General features: G+C 30.4%; 1 protein-coding gene across 2 annotated transcripts in view; it reads left to right on the top strand.

Moving 5' to 3' along the window:
• The window catches only part of SPR (Sex peptide receptor), a gene marked incomplete in the record, with an annotated part of 538,241 nt that overhangs the window by 444,455 nt on the left and 75,048 nt on the right, over positions 1 to 18,738 (top strand). For both annotated transcript variants that reach the window (XM_067045511.1, XM_067045510.1), the window contains 1 exon segment: positions 9,200 to 9,258.

Here is an 18,738-nt window from a genome sequence, read left to right as displayed (position 1 = left end):
GATTTATTCTGCTTGACTATTATTTTTTTAATTTTATTATTTAATTTTAAATTTAAACTTTAACAGTTCTTCCTTCAACAGCCAACTTAACTTTCCTACCTATATAGAATAAAGGGTATATAATAATCGGTGGAATAATCTTGTATTAGTCAAATGCTACTAAATTTATAATAAATTGAATTTTTACAAACGCCTGATGGTTATTTTCTTCCTTGCTATTTCTAAGTATCTCTCATTCTTCTAAACTAGATATCAGTAATTTAGGAAAGTACTAGGATTATTCAAACACTACTTCAGAGCTGTTAGGAACGTTAATATTTTTAATATTTTAGCGAACTTAAAATGGACAATTGGAGTCCTGGCATTGGTTAGATGGTCCACTGAAGTTAAGAGTTTGCGGTTTTAGCGCACTTGCTCAGCCTCCACTGGCTCATTACCAGTGATGCGGTGAGAGGGATGCGCTGGGATCTGATGAGCTATGCTCTACCCCTCACACGTGGAGGATATCATAGACTTGGGGATCCTCAGATAAGAGTGTAAATGAGACAAGAGATTATTTTATGTTTATAATTATTTTATTTTTTCATCCACATAATTTGATTATGTTCATTTTCTTTATCCTTCTGTTTGTATATATTTTAAGAGAGATTTTATGCTCTTTTTTTTTTTTTTATTTCCTTTGTTTATTTATTTTTCATTGTTATTTTATTTTATTTTAGTATGAATGTGTTCATTCATCACTATTATTGCTATTGCCTATTGTTTATTGGCCAGAACGGTGTGGCAGGTTGTATATCTATCAATAAAGTTTTTTGAATTAAAAAAAATTTCTAATATAATCTTAAAATGAAACCTGTGCATTCAAATTATTCATAGAGCCACATAGCATAGCTTCATCGTACTCAGTTAATATTGTATTAAGAGTGCATAATTAATCAAAATATACAAGTTATACTTTGCATAAAAGTGTATTTATACAGAAATATAATCAGTTAAATTATTATTTAAAAAATGTTAATAACATATTGTGTCTAATTTTTACTCTGCTAAATAGTGATTAAAATTACCTAAAATATGTTATTAAACATATTACATATTATATATTATTAATCTGCTAAATATGTTATTAAAACTACATTTTTGTCATGCAATTATAATAATAATTCGTTTAGCTTTTGGAATATAAATAAACGAAATTTTAGTAAACTTATTAAAATGCCGAATATTCAACTCGAAATGGAATTATGGTAACTGCCTCAATAATTGTTTAAAAAAATGTTTATTTGTGTAAAAATACAATTAGTAATAGTTATAAATTAATTATAAACTTTAACTCTAAATAATACAATGATCGAAACTGCGACTACGATGGGAGAGAATTTGGAACTGAATGAACTGTGACTGGAAGTGAGACTAACAGTCCAATGTCGGACTGGAGACTGACTGCTGGGAGATCGGGGCAGGAATATAAACATATAACATATAAACAGATTACATAAAAGAAATAAGTAATAAAATTAGATATAGTGATGTCATAGGCTTCCAATTCTTCTATTTCCATAGTACCTATATCTAATTGTTTTATTTCTTCAAAAGTATAATTAGTTGATAAAAGACAATTATTATTAATCTTATAATGAGATATTATAGGAATATTTACATTATTTTCATATGTTGGTGGGATACTAATATTTATTAATTTTTCAATTTTGTTAAGACTAATAAGACTAGTATATGATGTAAACATTGTTATTAGTTGTAGTTTCTATTATGTTAACATTGAAAGTTAAATATTGGTTTAGTACATGGATTTACTTATACATTTTTACATAATGCTAATATACACTAGTCTCTTATCTCTACAATGTCTTTACTATACTGTTTAGAATTAAATTTTACACATTTTCCATTATAGAAACTATTTTTGTGTCTGATTACTAGTTGCTCTTTTATTTTTAATGCTCTGTTATACCGAAAGTGATTTCATTGGGTGTCATTTCTAGATCTTGATTCAAAGAGTTATTTTATGCGATTATTGCTTGTTCTAGTTTTGCTTCTTCTCCATCTGTCTTGTTTCATAGGTTTATAAGGCGAAGGGTTTCTAAAAGTGAAGAGCTAGCGCGATTCAGTAGTCCTAATAAATTCGAATGTTATATGGTCTCTCATATTAGTAATAATGAAAAGTGATCACATTCATGCTAAAATAAAATTACATAAGAATAAATAATAAATGAAAAAGAAAAAAATATATACAAATAAATAAAATCTCTGTCTAACTATATACAAACAGAAGGATAAAGAAAATAAATATAATCAAACTAAGTACATAAAATAATAAGGATAAGAATAAAAATAAATAAATAATTAATAATAAAAATAAATAAATAATAAAAAATAAATAATATAATGACCAGTCGCATTTTCACTCTTATTTACAATATTTACACTACCGACCTGGAGACCCCTCAATCCCCCACGTATGAGAGGTAAAGCAGAAATAAGATTACTCTTTGAGATTCCTCTCACCACGTCACTGGTAATGAGCCAGTGGAGGCTGAGCAAATGCGCTAAAGCTGCCAACATCCAACTTTAATGGAGCATCTAACCACTGCCAAAACTCCAATTGTCCATTTTTATTTTACAATAAGTCTCTTGGTCACTGTCGTTTCAACCTTCAAAGTGGATTGTAGGGACGGTTGGAATTGGATAGGGATTGAACCAAAGGATTAGGATGATTAAAAAGATTTATATTATTTTTGTTTTCATCAATTTTTATTTGTATTAGAACTAACTGTTTAGAATTAGGATTAACTATAAATAGTCAATGTAAATTATACTACAAGAAGTTTCATGTACATGGAATATTCCTATATTATAATCTATATATTTTATGATAAGAATTATATTCTATTTTTATAAACATTGTCACCTTTTGGGTTTCAATCTTACGCTAACAAATGGTCTAGTTCTACTGAACAATACAGGAGTTTTTTTATAACTAGAAACTGGAAAATGGTTCCTGTACAATATTCAAAGACCCAAAAGCATGTAAATTTTTTAATTTGAATACTGACAAGCCAGATTTGCATCCCAAAAATTGATTTTGTGTGTCTGGATTATTCGCATTTTCAAGGATTGAAAGTTGGATAAACCATTAGTGCAAATGTGTACTCGTACTTTGAACAATCGGTCTAGTAATTGAAAATTGAGAATTTTGAGACATCTAAAATGCCATCTCCAGATATTATTCTTAAATTCCAATTTATTTTTATCGAATTTTCTCCCTAAGAAACGAGTTGTTAGTAACTAGAGTGATTATGAAAACTATAAAAGATGATAAATGAAAAAAATGTTAAAAAAGTAATTCTAAGAATTAAATGTTAAAAAAAAACAGTAAAAATTACTTTTATATTACCACTTATATTGCAATACGCAATAATGAAGAAACGCTAAAATTCTCTGACCTGAGGGCTGTAGGATGTTTTTATTGTATATTATTTAAATATTATGGCTGGGCAATTAACGAAAGGTGATAATTTGTAGCGAATTATATTTTAAGTTATGTAGTATTATAATGTATTTTATGCAATACGTGTTGAAAATGGCCAATAATTTAGTAAACTATATGTATTAGCAGACTGTATTCTTTTTGTTTTAACCAATATGTTAGTTCTATTAATGAAACCCCGTATACTATTTATTATAACCCTGAATGGCGAAATTCTTTACTACAGCTTCATTAAAAATTTAAAAGGAGATAAAATTATATATTACATAATATAATGTAATTATGTAATATATAAGTTTGTAATTACTTATTATATAGTAACTTTCAATTAATTAACATAGTAAAGGTATTCCTGCAAGTCCTGTTTCTTAAATACTGAAGGCTTAGAAGCTCATTTTCAACCTAATATATATTTGGTTTTTATTCGTGTTTTCATCTGGCTCTAATTAAACTTATGAAACACTGATTGGTTATAAAAAAAAAAATATTCATTATTTGTAAAGAAATAATGATTCTAATTAAACCATAAGATGATATAGTTGATCTATGTTATCTTTTGTAGATAATAATTTCTATTTTATCAAGAAAGATACATCTATTTCTTTTAGGTACATATATCGGTACGTATATGCTTGTGATCAATTATGACATTATGTTTTTTTAAATGTTAGTTGATAATTGAAATTACATGCTAGACCCAGGTTAAACTAGATTATATAGTTTACTCTTATGAATAGATGAGAGGTAGCTGTCGTCTCAGTTTCCTGTTGTTGCTGTAGGTTTAGTCCAACTAAATTGTAATTAGACCAAACTTTCCACTGAAGGTAATGGTACTTGTACAGGCGTAGCGAACTGAAACTGGGAACTTCAGTTAGTTGGCCTGTTATATCATTTCCTCAACCTCAGGCATCTACTTAGAACTGTTACCTTTTCCGCAATGGAATAGGATCGCCATTAAATGAACAATGACTGACTGAATTAGGTATCGAACTTAAACAATCTCTGAACTGGACACCCTTGAACCTTAAGGTTCGGCCGTCAGTATCAGGATCAGAGAATATTACCATAAGGTCATGGGCGACATCATAATTCCGTCTGTAGGTAGGTTCAATTCAGATATATTCGAGTTCATTTTCCTAAACAGCGTTTAGGATCTTATAAAATTCAGCTGGGCGACTATTTCATAAGTCTGCACTGACGAGCTTAGAAACTCTCACTACATCGATATGCCTCTGATAAACGATTCTAATATTTTTCTAATCAATCTTATCATTTTCAAGAAAATTGAATCCGAGATAACTTGCTTGGTTAACATTTCAACAACGAAGGAGTCAAATGGCTCTTTTGAGAATTAAAATCTGATTAAAAGGCCTCAATACTTCTAAAAAAAAAAAAAAAAAAAAAAAGGAGAGAGAGATGGAAAAAAATATCACATGAACTCCTAAATTACTACTACTTTCATTTTATTCAATAAGTATTTAATTCTAATAAAATTTTAACAATTCGATTGTTTTAGATTATTGGATCCCAAGCAGTCCCAATGTGATTCATAATTCCCAATAAGCAGAGCTATAAAAATTAGAAACTTAGTAGGAAAGAAATACAAGAGATGCTTAAGGCAAATTTTTTTCTTGTTGCTAAAACGTCTTTATGTAGTAAGAGGGTGAATAATTGATTTAATAAATGTTATTATTCTTAATATTGTATAATTATAAAGTAATGTAATTTTAATCCTTATATTATTAGGATATTTTATTGCTCATATTTAAAGATGTCCTTGAGAAACACATATTTAATATAACGACAGTAATATTCGTAATAAATTTTGGAGACATCTTTAAATTTCATTCAATCTATGAACGCACAGTTTCAGTCAAAAGTCCAATTTTCAATTATTATACAAGGTTTTGGAACGAATTACTCACAGTTTCAGAGTTGATATATTTATTTACTAAAAATTGATAAAGTTTGCAAATAATCCGTCACAATGTTGTTAATTTTAACATTCATAAGTTTTAACATTAATATTAGCACCTCTAGGTCTATAGCCGATATTCTAAGATTCAACCAGTGAAATAGAAAGTGGTTGGTTTGATGCTTTGGATGAAGCACTGAGAGGGGCTTCTGACAGATGAGGTCTTTCTATGAAAGACATGCAATACTGCGCTGCGGTACAGGTGGAAAAATCAAAATGTAGAAACCTTTTTTTGGGGGGAGAGGGGATATTTATATAGGTCATTTTAGTTTAAGTAACACACATAAACGTTAAATTTTTAAGCCCTAACCTGCAAGTATTAATTTTGTCTGTAAGAAATAATCCATATCCTCACAAATAATCATGAATACATAAACAATGGCATGCGCATAAAAAAAAATATTTTCACCCACTCAAAAAGCAATATAAATCAAACTATTTTTAACGACTTTAATAAAACATATTTCCTTTATATTTTTCGCCTCAACTATCTTACTTCCTCCTCATCCTCAGAAACGTGTTATAGTATAAGACCCCAAGGGGATAAAAAAGTTATTTCACCCCAATTTTCGATTACTTTTATGAAAACTATGTATAATTACTGATCAAAATTAACGAGTCTGCTAAATATAGGAAGGGGGAATTAGAAATGGTGGTTGTTTCAAAACGTTAAAAATAATTAATTTTTCATTCGTAGCTCTATATCTATAAAACTACCAAAATCAGTAGAAAATCCAAGAGAACATTATTTAAAGTAGAGTAAATTTGCTAAAATGTAAGCCCTAATAGAGCTATTTACGTTCAATAGTTCTCGAGATATTAGCTTTTTAAAAAGCAACATCTCATAAAAATGTTCTACAGAACGTATTAAAAGATCAGTAGTTAGTGAATTTATTTTGAAAAATCGATATCTCACTAACCATTTGACGTTCAAATGTCTGTTAGCACTCAAATTAAAGCTAGTATAATGTGTTATAAAGTAGTTCATGGCGTTTATCGTCGTAGTAGTTTTCATGATATTTGCTAAAATAAATTGATTTATAGTTGTTCGGACAAATTTTCATTTACCAAATTTATATTCATATGTGAATATCATAAAACTACTACCCCTACGAAGATAAGCCTCATAAACTACTTTTTAGTAAGTTTAATTTCCTTTATCGAGTGCTGGCAAACATATGTGTCCTATGGTTTTTAAATGAAGTTTTCATAAATGAAACTTATCTTCCCAACAACTATAAGTCAATTTATTTTAGGAAATATCATCTATTCCTACGAAGGAAAAAGTCATAAACTACTTTATAGTGCGTTAAACTAGCTTTAATATTAGTGCTAATAGACATCCATACGTCACATAGTTCTTGAGATATAGATTTCTCAAAATAAATTAACTAACTAGTAATTTTTCAGTACATTTTTAAGAAATGTTACTTTTTAAAAAGCTATATTGGACGTGGATAGCTCTGTTAGGGCTAATATTTCAGCAAATCTACTCTTCTTTAAATAATGTTTTTTTTTTACTTTCTAGTGTTGTTGGTAGTTTTTAAGCTATAGAGCTCTGAATGAAAAATTAATGTTTTTAAGGTTTTTTCGTTCGCCATTTTCTATTCCCCCTACCTATACTTGGCAGACTCATCAGTTTTGACTAGTAATTATACATAGTTTTCATTCAAGTAATAAAAAATTGGGGTGAGATAACTGATTTTTTTTCTTCCCGGCTCTTGTACTTTTACCTTAAGGTCGCAAATAGAGGCATGTTGAGTGAAGGCTTAAAACCTATTGATCTCGGTCGCTATATCTTCATCAGCCCTTCCACTCTTACTAATGATAGCTTCCTGATATATCATCCTGTCCTCATGAGATTCATTTTATCAGTTCTCCGATTCCGGTCATTTATCCCTTATCTACTCTTGGGTTAGGTTAATTTGCGAGTTCGGTTTCTGCTATCTCTTGACAAGCAATGACTGATGGTTCATTCCATTTACTTGTTGAATCAACGCACGTAATGTATTGATATTCGAATTTTGTCAGAATAGTGGTATATTCAACAATTATTATCGTAATATATTATCTTACATACTTCTAAATAATATTTTAATTGAACCTACAGTGAATTGATAAATTAAAACGAGAAACATGTCTTAATGACGCTTATCTTCTGAGGTTGTATACAAAAATTAGTAATTAATTATTAGTTATTTACATACAGGGTATCACTCTATTCTAACCATAGTGGGAGGGGGAGAGTCACAGTTTCCTTTCGTGGAACCACCACATAAATTAAAGTCGATCCCGTGGATTCAAGTGAATGCTCTAACTCCCTCGACTACAAGCGGTCCCTAAATATATTATGGCAATAATTTCGTAAGTTTTGATATTACATATAACTTATTGATGTCAAATTTAATGTAGTAATGATAAATATAATTTATAACAAATATTTAATTTAAAAAAGTTCCTCTACCAGAAATACAAACAAATAAGCGAGTTCAATAGTCTATCTACCAGTTGTCAATATTTTGTTTTAGCAGTCTCTGCCTATTCCGTATTTCGATAATTATGAATTTTCTGTGATTCAACCTTTTAAGCTCTTTTGTGAAAACATCTCGTTATAGAGCGTTTGTAACTTTTCAGAAAAGCACTTTAATAGCACTAAAGATGGAATCAGAGCTGAGAAAAACTTTTAAAAAATAAAAATACGACTAAATTGTCATGAATATTATTTATACTGAATGTCTTGTTTAGTTATTAATGATTGATTAATAAATAAATATTCTAAGTACACTTGGCATGATCTTTTACTATCGGCCATTTAAAAAACACACGACGTTAAGTCTAAACGTTCTCTTATTAGCTGAAAATAAAACTAATTAAATTTACATTAAAATCGTACTGCATGATTGCTCTCCTAGAATAATTATTTTTGACATTTCGCAAAACAAGACACAATTACGATTTGGAACAAACAATGTATGTCTGAAGAGCTGTACCTTAGAAAAATAATGTTTGTACAAAGATAATTCTGGTTTCAAATCGAAGAAAATTTTATTGAGTCAATTTAATTTAGGGAGCACAGGTTAAGGGGCGTGGTTACTAGCTCCAAGGACCCGAATTCGGAACCGGCTGGGTAGAAAATTGTTTTCTGTTACTGTAGCCGTGAGTCAACTCCTGTGGGTTCTGGCGCCCTCCTGGGGTCCACCCAGCCTCTTAAATTGGGTAAAAATCTGGCGGTCGAGCGTGATTCTAACCAAATCACTTCCTTGCACAACCGTTGGTCCAGTAACAGTACTTCCTTACAAAGGTCTGAGCCCCTGACCCTTCATAGGTTGTAACGTTACAGATTTTAATTTTAATTAAAAAAAGAAATCGAAAGGTATTCTGTCAGGCCTATATTTTTAGAGATATTTAGTAACAATTGAGAAAATTTAACTAAAAATACGAGGTATTGCTACTATAAAAGCAATTTTAATAAAAGAAAACCATTTTTAATGATATTAATTACATAGAACGAACCAAAGTCTGATATTTAGAACCCAAATACAGACCGATGTTATCAACAGCTGACATCACTATTTTGTTTTTGTTTTTTAATCGAGGTTAAGAAAGTAATGATTAGTGAATATATATATACACATTTATATAAATATAATTTCAATTTCAGCACTAAAATAATTTGGAAATTTTAATATAATTAATTTTATTTTTTATATTTCCAGCGTAGAAGAAAATGATTCACATACTGTAACTGCAGAAGACGGGGTTGACAAGAGACAAGGTGAGCGAGTAATTATAAAAGTTGAGAATAACATAAGATCGATATGTGCCTTCACATGTCATCATCAGGCACTGAAAACCTCTATTAATTATTCACAACTCATCAGATAATTTATGAGAGTTATCAAATAACATTATAAGTTGGGATCTCTTTTTAAAGAACCTTTTATATGTATGAGACAGGTTTAGATAATTTCCTAAATAATTTTTTTTTGTATTATTTTATTTCACCTTTCCAATTTATTAAAATTAAAATCTGTACCGCTACAATCCATGAAGGGTCAGGGGTTCAGTACTTTGTAAGGAAGACTACTAGACCAAACATTGTGCAAGGAGGTGATTTGGTAAGAATCACGCTCGACCGCCAGATTTTTACTCAATTAAGGGTACCTAATTAATGATGCTGAGTGGTTAAATAAGCCGTAGACATTTCAGTTAGTAGCGGAACTCGTGTAATCAAATCACACCAATAAAGGACATGGTTCTTTTTGCTTGATGCTGTGCACAAGAGTAATAGAGAAACTTCTAGTCTTTAACACACAGTTCTATAAGTTAATTCAGTTTTAATGGTTTAATCTACCTTAAAAAAATGATTAATCCTACAGAAACAAGAATTGTGATTAATTTCCTTCCGTAGTTTATTTGCGGATTTATTACCGGATAATTTCAACCCAAAACCCACCCATTTACACAGAATGTGGAACTCTCTAGGGCGGTATGTGAAAGTTGCGCGCACTGCCGCATAAAACCGTATAATTATTATTTTTTTCGCTTATTGTAATTAATCTTATTTTAATTTTTTTTTGTTTTTTTTAAACCACCTAACTCAACTAACAATTGTTGTAAGAGATTGTCGTCTATGTCTCTTGGGACAGCAAAAACAGTTACATACAAATGTGTAATAATACTTAATTGGTAGAAAATGGTCATAGAGTACTTTACCTCTTGCAGTTGTATCCTAGAATCAATGGTAGAAAGATGTAAACAAAAAATTAATACCCGAAATACTACCACCTACCACCCACAAAGAGTCTTGTGTTCAGTGATTATTGTCAGTGAGAACATATGATTTCCTGGCCAGCCGACATTCACCTCCAACCACCAACCTCATCCGCTTGAAGAGAAACATTATTAAATATAAACTTCTTAAACGATATTTATAGGATGCATTTCCTGTAACATTTTTTATTATTTTTCATTCCATTAATTTTTTTTCCGCAAGAAGTAGAGCTGTTTCTCCTTTGTTTAGAAAATGACATTAAATTAGTTAAACTGTTTTTACCTTATAAACATTATAACGTAAGAGGATGTAATTATAAGAGTGTAATGGAAGCTTAGAACATAAAGGTCTTTTGAGGAAGAAGGCCTTTTGATTGCCCATGTGGAACATTGACCCTTAATTATCCTTTTCCAACATTGTCTATTACTTTGGTCAGGCTCTTAATTTTTGGTCTCAGGGAGGAAAGTAAATATTTAATGTGTACACTGATAAAATTAAACAATATAAACATCTAATAATCCAAATCAGGATAATCAGGTGATTAATGAAAATGTAACTATAAGTGTAATTATTTGTAAACAAAAAATTCTTATAATATTTTTTACACAAACAAAGATCAAGACTTAAAATTTAATAATATACTAACTCTTAATTAGTGTTATAAAATGTGCGACACTCGTGCGTTAGAAGTGAATTTTTTTATTTTGTAATATTTGACAATTTTATTATTCTAGAATTAGGAAATGAAATTTGGATGAGAAAAATTCTTTAAATTTTATTTTATTTATATCAACAAATAACTCAAATCATTTTTACACATAATATTCTCACTAATTATTATGATGAATAATCATAAGAGTACAGAATAATTACAGTGGAGGAACAATGCTTTTACACTAGACATATCTGTGTTTCAAAAGCAAGACGAAATAACCACTCCCAAGGGTAAATTTTATTGCCAGAGGCCACATTAAGGGTTTGACCTAATGCAGATATAATATTAACAGAGTTATTGTTAATTGTTATCTAATTACTAAATAATAATCAGTATACCAGTATAGTTAATTAATTTCATTACTGTACTGCAGTAAAGCACTTTTTCTATCGTTAAATGTTTTAATATGTTTTTATTTTTTGACGGATGAAATATAATTATAAATAGGAACACAATTAGGCAAAATATCTCTCAAAGTTTAAATCGGAAATATGTAGGTACGGTACAATTAGGAAACAACAATTTTAGTTTTTCGTGTTTCTCACATACACTCACTACTGGTTAAGAAACTATTTCGGATCAATTTATAAGCCTGTCTGAAACCAAAATATAAACACTATTGTTTATAAATAATACCTTTCCTGTTCCCAGTAAATATTTAAACAGGTTTAATCAATTAGAATTTATGAGATAATTAAATTAAAAACTTATTATCTTATTCAGTTTTCCTCTATTTCTGTTTACTTACTTTGTATTTTAGCTTCTTGAGGTTTACATGTTAACACATTACATAGGAACTTTTTAAATATTTGTATTTATCTAAATAGGATACTTATTTATACATCTGAGATACCCTTTAAAAGAAACCAAAATGCACATATATAACAAATATAAACCTGACTTACGGAAGTGAAATCTGAATTATATTTTTTTTTTTTTAAATAAAAACCTTTTGATATTATAAATAATTATTTTTTTATTAAGATTACAGATACAATCTGTAGCAATTAAGGGCAATACGTATTAGTATTCTAAGTATTCACTCTATATGTACAGAAAAAAATACCGAAGTAGAAAAAGTAAATATATATATAGTTATTATAATAAAACTCTATCATTAAACATTTTCTATGGTTCAAAGCACATTTCATCTACAAAAATAACTTACGAGTACCAATAAAATATTTTTTTATTTTTCTATCAATTGCTATGTTACTTGCTAAACGCGGTTCTAAGACGGATGGAAGTTCCAGAAATAGCATTTATTTTATATTTGTGTATTTCTATATCTATTATATATCTCTGTCGGGTTCTAATGGGGACCGATCTACCATGCTTGCCCATGACCTATGCCCCGATTGCCCTCATGCTATGGCATGCTTTAATTTGTGTAATTAATCATAGAATACCCTTCAGGGTGTTTAGACTATGGAATCAAGTCGAAATAACATAAGATTATATTTCCAGTTATTTACAAAGAACAAGTGTTCTTGTACCTGCTTGGAAGCACTCCCCTACACTTATCTAGAGTGGTAATCTCTTGATCATTTGATCCACCACTAATTGCCCCAAAAGAGCCTACTCTTTGTGCCTGCGAGTCGGTCCCTGTTATTATTAACATTCAAAATATCTATTGAATGAAAACTGATTTCTCCTTAGGCCAACACTCTTGATACATCGCACAATATAGATGTATTTTAATTTTTGTTTTCTTTACGACTTTAAAACAGAACAAGTGTCTATTAAATGAAGAATACTTTATCCTCCCTGCAATTAGGCATATCACATGTATATAAAAATATTATGTTGAAGGACTAAAGTTTATAGTTTAAATAACAATGTTCAGCTCTAGTTGTTATCATCCATTTTTTTTTATTTTCTTTAGCTTTGCCAAAGATGCACCATGGATTTGATTTTCCCATCTTTCTAGATTCATAATACTTATAGAATGTGTAGCCAGACCTATCAGCTATTTTTATCCATTATTTATACCAGCTGTTTATACATTAATGTTTACATTTGTGGTAAAAGTAAATTTTTATATTTTAAAATGTTTTTAATATAATATACATGCAACTGATAAGTACTAAAGAATGTTAGGTCCCTATCTGCTTCCATCCATAACATTTTACAAAAGTGTTAGCAAGAGATATTTATTATTTTAGTTCGCTCCAGTTTTTTAACCCCTATTTTTTCTTAATAATTTTTGTTTTATATTAAATTTATTTTATATATGTTATATCTTCGTGTGACAAATAGCAGGAATGTGTCGTATTACAAACGCGAGTAATAATCACTCGATAAAGGACTGTTAGAGCTTCAGAAGGGGAAAGCTATCAGAAACTTTACCAGAAAATTTTCAAGTTCAGAGTTGTAATCAAGGTTAAAACCAGAACGATTTTGATATGCTAAGCGCTTAATGTGGAGGATTTTCGGCAAATTAAATGCTGAGCAAAGAACACTTTCTTCAGATGGTCACTAAATTAACTTTGTTTCTTTGCAAATTGATTTGTCTTTCCTGAGGTTCATGATCATTTCCATTCCTCTCCATTTCTAACTGAAGACACATCTAGATGAAAGTATTTTGTTACTGACATTGGAATCTGAAAAAATGTTAATTTAATCTTTATTCTCATTTTGGATTGGTAAACTTAATTTTTAGTATCTATAAACTACCACAATTTAAGGTTTAATAAAATTAAACCATTTTCTATGTAGCAAATAGTATTTAATGTATTATTAAAAAATGAAAATATCAAGTTTTCATAAAATATCACCTCATACATTTATCCACGCTTGTCTTTAATTATATTTTACAATTTTTTTTTTCATTATACTCTAAGACATTATCAGGGCTAAAGAGTTATGACAGTTCTATTAAAATATTTCTCCCCATTTAGTCGAATAACATTTAGAAAGATCGGTACAAACTTTTTAGATTCATTGTGACATATTTTATATTATACACGGGATATTTTATATTAATGTGTTAAAGTATTTTTTGAATTGGTACATAGTTTCCTTTATCGAATAAATTTCTTATCTTGTAAAATGAATATTTTATAACAATGATGTAGTGACTACGTGACGAATTCATTCAAAAACCACTATATATGAGTGAAATGGTCACCTTTGTCCGTGAATTAGATGTGTAGATTTTATTGTATACATTACTATGATTAGAAATTACCTCTTTACAATCAAGAGCCTTATTGATGTTTGATTGATCACACTCTGATACATTTGTCTTGTACCTCTGCTAAGAAGGCTCATTAATGAAAATTCTGCCATTAGCAAGTCAGACTTACAGTTAATGCGGCGTTCTTCCATATTCTATACCAGTGGATGGATTTTTTTGAGAATAATAATAATATAAGTAGCTATAAGGGCGTTGGTATTAGGAATTTCATCAATATCTTATTTATATTTGTTTTTACTAGATATACATGTAATTGACATATAATAAACACGGATAACATAATCATAAAATTAACATGAAATACATTCAATGTCCATAGCGAAATACAACTTCAGTATTTCGCTTTAAGCTATTTCTTCTTCTTAACCTTTCTCTTCTACCGAGGAGCTTGCTTATAGAGCCGGATCCATATTTCTAGGTCCTATATCAGTTGGCTGGGCCTAGTTAGGTCAATTCCTCTCTTGTCAAATAATTCTTTGACTACACCATCCCAAGTATTTCTCGGTCTTACTCTAGTCCATCTTCCATCGACTTCCTTGGAAAGGGGAGGAGGAAGACGAAGAAGACCGAATAAAAAGACATAAGGAGGAAGAGCTGGAGTACGTTAGAAACTTCAACTGGGGGCTATCTCAGCTAAAACGGCCTGATAGAAGGAGAAGTCCGAGTAAGAATTGGCCGGCAAATGTTTCCTGATTATGTCATTATTCCGGCTAATGTTTACGCCAATATACTGTGTTTAAATAATAGAAATATGTGCATCTTCGTCGAAGATAAAGTATAATATCTTTCAGGGTGGTTATTTCGTCATTATTTTGATATTATTAGATTCAATATAAAAACTCAATAAATATGCGCTATTTGAACCAAAACTAATCTTCCACAACAAACATATTTATGGACTTTTGATTCTTCATTGTTAGGATTTATAAAATGTTTTGATGTCGCGCATTTTTTTGCTCTCCAGAGAGTAGAAATTAATGAGCTATTAAAAAAAAATTCTAAATACATTTTCTGGACAATTACAAAATAAGGACGTATGATTGTCCTTATTTTGTAGCTGTTGGGGAAGAAATAATGAGTATTCATTGCTACATTGGGAAGCGCTATTCGCCACATCTCTTGTTTATTTGGCGAATGATTCAGCATATATCAGCTATCCCTATTGACAAGGAAACAGATCGCGTTCAGGACTACTTCATAATACTAGATACTCAAGAGACTATACCTTAATTTTTTTCCTCTGAGATATGCAATGATGCAACGAGACGTCATCTTTATGTCTTACAATTGACATTTATGGCTTTACTCAAAAGTTCTTTAATTACCTTTCTTAAGGTTCTAATACACGACCAAGATTTGGCACAACAACCTCCCATACAAATTTCAACTATTTAAAACTGCAATCAACTCTTGGAACCAGCAATAACATTTGGGCCCCGTAGGTTTTCGAAAAGTTTACATCATTAATAAATACCTCAGGAAAGCTACACAAATGTCTCATGAATCGTCACACAATCTAGTGCTCTGGTTGTTCTTATTTTATTTTCTCCGATAATACGTTGAGATATCTTTAATTTTCCCTATTAATAAATTTGATTGATCTCCTTCATACTGATGACCACTTTAACCCATACACCCAAAAGGCCAGAGAGGCACCGTATACGCCTCCCTCCTCCTCCCCCCCCCCCAAAAAAAAGTAATATTAGGTGAATAGATTCAGTATAAATAATTATGCAATAGTAGTTTCACTGGTCTTATATGTATCGTCAGTGCAATGCCAAAGTGCAAAAGCATATCCGCCAAATTTCAAAGAACATTATATTTCAAATATATTCCAGGTAGCCCGTAATTTGTTATTTCAATTTCTCATTTTGTATATTTAATTAGTGCTGCATATTGAGTTTAGTTTTCTTAACATTAGGAAAATATAGGATACCATGTTAAAAGGAAAAAAAAATTCAAAAAAAAAAGAGCAAAATTTGACCGCTTTGGTTTTGCATTGAGGATATCTGGTAAAGCTAAATCTTGTTTAGATAATTTGGGTCTCTTAGCGTGCTAATGAATAACATTGTTTTTTTGAACCGTAATAAGTTGAGAAAAAAAATGTATTTTTGTTATTAAAAATATTTGCGGTGGCCCGTAGCTCAAGGATTAGGCGCATGTCTATCGATCTGCGGGTGGTGCAGGTACAAATCCGGCCTTGGGGCGTTGACTTTTTTCATTAGGCGGCGGTCCCAAAAAATGAAAAACTTGATCCCCAACCATGGTTAGAATAGGTTGGTCACCTGTGGACCACTAGGCAAACATCATCTTCGCTGTGCTGTGATTGCCTTAAAAAAAAACTTTCAAGCCTAACTAAATGAGGCTGTATTTTTTATAGGTTAACCTTGATTATCGCCTAAAGGGCTGCGAATTGAGTTTTTGGAAAGAAATATACATTGTTGAGACCAATCGATCATCATTATGTTAATATATAATTTTAATTACGCTCTTAAGATTCAAAGTATGATTGAACATTATATGCCCCTCAGCTCATTGATCAAAAAGAATTGTGAATATTTCAGAATTGGACCAAGTTTGACTATTCAGGTATTAACTGGTATTTGTGAGACTTCAGGCTTATTTTTCCAGTCTCACAAATAATATACAAATAGCTTTTCTGTTTGTTTTTTTTTTTTTTTTTTTTTGTACCGATTATTTAAAGACTTTTACTATTATTTATCTAGCATTATGTTAAAATTCAAAGTTTGATTGAACATTATATGCCCCTCAGCTCATTTATCAATGATGCTCATGCCTAGGAAGAGAGTAATGTGAACATCATCTTGAAGCATACTTAAGGGGGTCGTAAAACGAGCCATATATTCCTTCAGTGTTGTTTACTCCTGCCAAACAGCTCTTCTTGAAATGATATGTACCCCAGAGGAAGCCAACCGATTGAAGGAGCACCCTGACAAATTCATCTCCTCTACAGAGCCTGACGATGCTCTTGAACCTAGCATAGGCTGCCACTGACGGAAGATGTAAGACGCCTCGACCACATGTATCCTACGAGGGTCGATATATCACTAGTCGGCGACAATAAATCTCTCTTTCTCCCCGGAGAGGAATCGTCCTGTAGGGTCTTAATGGCCTTTGGAGGGCCATCAAGATCTTGCCAATCCTGAATATAATGGTGGATTGGTAAACAAGTCAGATGTTAATATTATTGTTAATAATTAACATGCTAGATATTAATCTAACTCGTTTTACGACCCCCTTAAGTATGCTTCAAGATGATGTTCACATTATTCTCTTCCTAGGCATGAGTATCATTGATCAATGAGCTGAGAGGCATATAATATTCAATCAAACTTTGAATTTTAACATAATGCTAGATAAATAATAGTAAAAGTCTTTAAATAATCGGTACAAAAAAAACAACAGAAAAGCTATTTGTATATTATTTGTGAGACTGGAAAAATAAGCCTGAAGTCTCACAAATACCAGTTAATAACTGAATAGTCAAACTTGGTCCAATTCTGAAATCATCGGGATAATAAAACATAAGATCGTTACCACCTCTTCTCACACCGACTGCCAGAATAATAACTGCGTAACGAAATAAAAATAGTATATCAATCCAAGACAGTTTACCCAATACTAATAACTATAGTCGTTGGTTATACTGAGAAACAATGTAGCTCCTACAAAAGTTTGCGGGATTACTTAGTTTGGTTACTTGAACTACGATGGAATGTACTAATAGCATTCTTATAGTAATGTTTTTTTTTTCAATCGTCCCCATCTTCTTATATAGTAACAGAGAGTCTCGTACTGACGATGGTTTAAATGATCCCTTCCCTCATTCTCTCTGTACTTAATATTTATTTAGACTTTAATTTTTTCAGTATATAAGTCATTGTTTAATTGTTAAAGTTTTATCGATATAACTTAGAAATGAACATGTGCCTGTGGCTATACAGTAACATTATAATCTCATGTTCACAGGCATTGTCGTTTTTGAAATCAGTGATTAATAAGTAAGTGAGTGGTATGTGAACTTTTAAACTTCTTAAATCCAAAAATATCTTCAATATTTTTTTCCAAAATATAAAAAAAAAACAACTAAATAATCAAAGTATCTCACTCTAGAGACACCTCGTAGATAGTATAGTATCACATAGTAAGATACCTATATAATTTTTTTACGTCTTAAAGAATTCTTTCGAATGGTATGTTTATTTTAATTTTAAATATTTTCTGTATCATATAATTATATTTTCGGAGTTATGAGATATTACAGCTTATAGGACGACATTGGGTTATGAGTACCAAAATAGTTCCACATCTTGTCACTCTAATATTGATTTTTTCTTCTACTCAAACAGTGCTCCACATTGGTTTTCTTATCCCTTTACAAACCTAGTTCCATTTATGTTTCAATTTTTCGGTAGATAGAAGCATTCAGCCTATCCGAATAATGTTTCCGTTGAAATGAAATGAAATATCAGTCTTAACAGTGTTGTAATGCTGCTTTTGCTCTCATATCATATGTGGTAAAGATACTCGTTTCCATCTTTGATGA

Source organism: Halyomorpha halys, unplaced genomic scaffold, assembly GCF_000696795.3.
Source record: "Halyomorpha halys isolate HHAL.00 unplaced genomic scaffold, Hhal_1.1 Scaffold48.1, whole genome shotgun sequence".
In the NCBI taxonomy this organism is placed as follows: Eukaryota; Metazoa; Arthropoda; class Insecta; order Hemiptera; family Pentatomidae; genus Halyomorpha; species Halyomorpha halys.
This window is presented reverse-complemented; position numbering and strand designations above follow the sequence as displayed.